This window comes from Triticum aestivum, chromosome 6B, assembly GCF_018294505.1.
Source record: "Triticum aestivum cultivar Chinese Spring chromosome 6B, IWGSC CS RefSeq v2.1, whole genome shotgun sequence".
NCBI classification, from domain to species: Eukaryota; Viridiplantae; Streptophyta; class Magnoliopsida; order Poales; family Poaceae; genus Triticum; species Triticum aestivum.
The window spans coordinates 468,496,755-468,500,575 of NC_057810.1; the positions used below are offsets into that span (position 1 = coordinate 468,496,755).

At 41.0% G+C, this 3,821-nt stretch overlaps 1 long non-coding RNA gene across 2 annotated transcripts; it reads right to left on the minus strand.

Annotated features, from left to right (window-relative positions):
- Positions 1 to 369: 369 nt before the first annotated feature.
- On the minus strand, positions 370 to 3,609 carry LOC123134242 (uncharacterized). 2 transcript variants are annotated; one of them, XR_006465591.1, is made up of 3 exons: positions 2,827 to 3,608; positions 2,233 to 2,352; positions 370 to 642 (listed from the first exon to the last, which is right to left on the minus strand). It is a non-coding gene; the product is annotated as an uncharacterized lncRNA (long non-coding RNA). The 2 variants fall into 2 exon arrangements; XR_006465592.1 differs by lacking the exon at positions 370 to 642 and adding an exon at positions 649 to 2,146 and having other exon boundaries at positions 2,827 to 3,609.
- Between the last annotated feature and the right edge of the window lie 212 nt (positions 3,610 to 3,821).

The window sequence follows — 3,821 nt, forward strand, 5'->3', positions numbered from 1 at the left end:
TGGCTACAGCTGCACTACAACAAGAACCCCCCTTCAGCAACGCATCAATGCGTTGTTCTATGTCCATATATGTGTTGCTACGGTCTACACCAACGGATTAGTATGCGTTGCCGTTGGTGGCGTTGGAAGGGTCTACAACAACATATATGCATTCGTTGGTAAACTGCGTGTAGAAGCGTTGGTAGACAGCAACATATAGAGTTAGTGCTCAACAACGTTTCATATGCGTTGGTGGCGACCATGGACAAATAAGAGATCACTGCTTCATATGCATTTGTGGCCACAATGGACAAACAGATTTTTAAATGGACATAACAGATAGGTAGCCCAATTCTGGACCTTGCAATGTCGACGATTGGAGGCACAATATAATAAACATAATGTTCTCATTTATTAAATTGACTATGTTTTATTACAAAGAACAAACAAAGAACATGATCCAAAAATTACAAGAGGTGAAACAATCTATCAGTAGCCCAATTCTTGACCTTGCAATCAACTATAATGTTTGAAACATTGATCCTAAAAATGACATTCTAATTTTTTTGATCCTGAAATGGAATTCCAATTATCTTGTAGTAGCCCCATTGTTAACCTTGCAATCAACATCTGAGCCATTCATCCTCAATTTACCTTCGTGATCTACATGAGACGAGCAACTTACATTAGAGAAATCAAGTTATTATAGAAATACAATTTAAAGCACCCTATAAATGTGATTTATTGAGACATAGATTTATATATAGATAAGGGGATAAATAATAATCTGAATACAAAAGGAAAATCCAACATGAATTTATAAATAACATCTCAGATTATGCTATTTATATCCGTGTACTAAATATTTTTGCATCTTGCATCAACTTAAAACTATATGAACTATTAATATATGTTTTTAGTGTTCTAGTTTATTTTCTGTAAAAAATACCAAAATTCAGATGTGGAAACTGCATATACTTGTAGTGTTAGTATCATCCTTTGTAAAATAATAATAATAATACACGCTAGCAAAAGGGCCATCACTATGCTATGGAGTACAAACACATAGACTTCAAGTCTTCACCCATTCTTTGTAAACTGAGGGCATTCTATTTATCTTAATTGCCTTGCACATGTTCTGAATATCGATGGCTCGTTAGAAGCTGCATATTAATACACATAGCACCTTTGACCAATCAGATGTGGCTGTTCATTGTGAACAACCATCAGCTTGCATATACTACTAAAAATTATATTATATGAAAAATTAGATGAATTTAGCAACTAAATGACAAGTAGCTAACGAATAATACTGAATATACTGAATTGAACATTTCCATTTTCGAGAGGTCTTTGCACTAGCTAGCTTTGCGTTAGATTGCTCCCGTACTACTCTTGCTTGGGATGATCTACTAGTCAAGTGTGTTTTGTTGTATTAGGAGAAATCTCAGTGCAACAACTTGAAAATCTTCAAATATTCTACGTCACACAAAAGATCGTAATTACTGAGATTTACCAGGTCCAGATTAGAATTTCTTGATCCATGAATAAAGTTCTCAGAACTTGCAGAAGCAACAACACGAGAAAAAAACCATCACCAGATTTGGGACAGCTGGAGTTATCAACTCATGCATATGAAGAATACATGCATAATGAACTAAGAAATAGGGGGAGGGGGTTGTACAGGAAAACTACGAACTATCTAATCCACTTCTGCTCATCATGACGCCAACCCAGAGCCCTTGACTTGACCTTGAAGGGATGCAGGATCTAAGTAGTATAGACAAGTGTACCCTAAGTATATATAAAAATAATAATTCATTGGCGGCTGGGAAAGATGAGCCTGCCAGACTGAACCATCATAGGAAGTCTGGTTTCTACATGGGGTTTGTCTTAAACTCTGGCTGTTTCATGGCTTATAGAGTAGCACTATGTATAACGTCAAACAACTTTCGTGTTCCAAGTTCAGCTGGTGACATCATGACCCACATTCTGAACTAAACTGGAACCCCAAACAGCTCACAGGGTTAAATGTAAGTGAAATAGAACATTCATGTAGTAACAAGTCAGATTTTGTTACCCCTACTTTAGCTAGGAGATCGATGGATGGAGGACCAATGATTTTCTGGTTGATCACCACAAAACTATTGTAACTTCCTGAGAGAAACTGCATGTCATAGAAATGCGCAAGCACAATCTTTTCAGAGAGAGAGAGAGAGAGAGAGAGAGCAAGGGACACACTAAGCAAAATACCTTATTTTTCAGTTCAATGATCTTATTGACATGTTCATCAACATGACGTCTCTCGGAAGAAACCATCTTTAATTTTCTCCTTGTTCAGTGTTTGAGTAGAAGAATCCTGCATTTATTTCACTGAGAAACTTATGTGTCAATTAAACTCTCTCCTTCAATGATGCGCGTGAAACAGGAAATCTAAGGGCCTGTTTGGCAGCTAAGTTTTTTCTTAGTATTTGGAAAATACTGTGGTTTCTAAGAATACTATAGTTCTAAATACTTTAGAGTGTTTCTATGGCAGAGCTACAAACAAATAGCTGAGCAGGCGAGGCATAAGGAAAGCTGCTAGCACTCATCCTAACAACAATGTTTTACTAGATACAATTTCTTTTGAGGCACTGTGGATATAAATTGGAAATGTGACGCAGTCAGATTGTTCTCATGTTAACAATGCTTCACTCAATGCAGTTTACACTCAGATTGATGTCATGCTAACTAGTGCTAACAAGAATTATTCACTGGATACAAATTAAGCTGTAGAAATCAGTAATTAGATGAATCCACAATGTTGTAAGTGAAATTTAGGGATATGAAAGAATCAAAGGAAATTACCTGCATTGTCTTGCATGGTGTTTTCCCATCATGTAGTAGTACTTATATCACTACACCTGCAAATCTCTTCTATAAAAAAAGCAAGACTCACATCAATTGCAAATAATGTCCATGAAAAATGGCAATTTTATCAAGACATATGAGCACTCGAGACAAATCAGCAGCACAACTCGCAAATCAAACACTGGTAGGGACTCGCGATTTTGGAGAGGTTGAGAGAAGTTGCTCATTTCCTCTGGGGCTGAGGCGCTGGTTGGCCGCTGCGGGCTGCGTCGGTCGGTGCCTCGGGCTGAGACCAGTCGGCTGCTATGTGCCGGTTGGCACCGTCGGCGAGGAACAAACAAGGATGAGCAAGGGCAGGGGGCGTACTACTGAACTGATGCAGCTGAGGACGGGGAAGTCGGTACTTGCGTCGTCCCTGGCTGTGCGGAGGAAGAACGGCGGCCTCGGCATCTCAAGTCGCGCGGAGGAACGGCGGCGGCGGCACCTTTCCCGACGCGAGGAGGATGGCAAGGATGCCATGTGCGTCCCCGACGCGAGGAGGATGGCGAAGACGCAGTGTGCAGCCCCGACGTATGGAGAAAGTGGCAAGGGAGGGGGCATCGTCGAAGGAACAGGGGGAGGCGGGGCAAGGGGATGGCGGCGGTGAGGGAAGGGGATGGAGGCCGATGCAGGTGTGTCTCTTGTTTAGGATTTTTTTAAGATAAAGGGCAAAACGAAGGGATAATAGACTTCGTGTGCGAGCGATGAGACAGAAGAGGTGGAGGTGGGTACGGGGAGGTTAGCGCTAAGTGGGGAAGGTGGGAGGTTCAACCAAACAACACATCATGCTATCTTCGTTGGTAGACATGCATTGCTGTATGGGGGTTTTTGTTGTAGTGTGGCATCCTCCCAATGCTTTGTTCCCCAGTCATCAGCAATGTGCAAGTCACTAGGACCCTCATCGATGGCGGCGCAGGGCTCAACGTTCTGTCCGTCGAGACATTCAACAATCT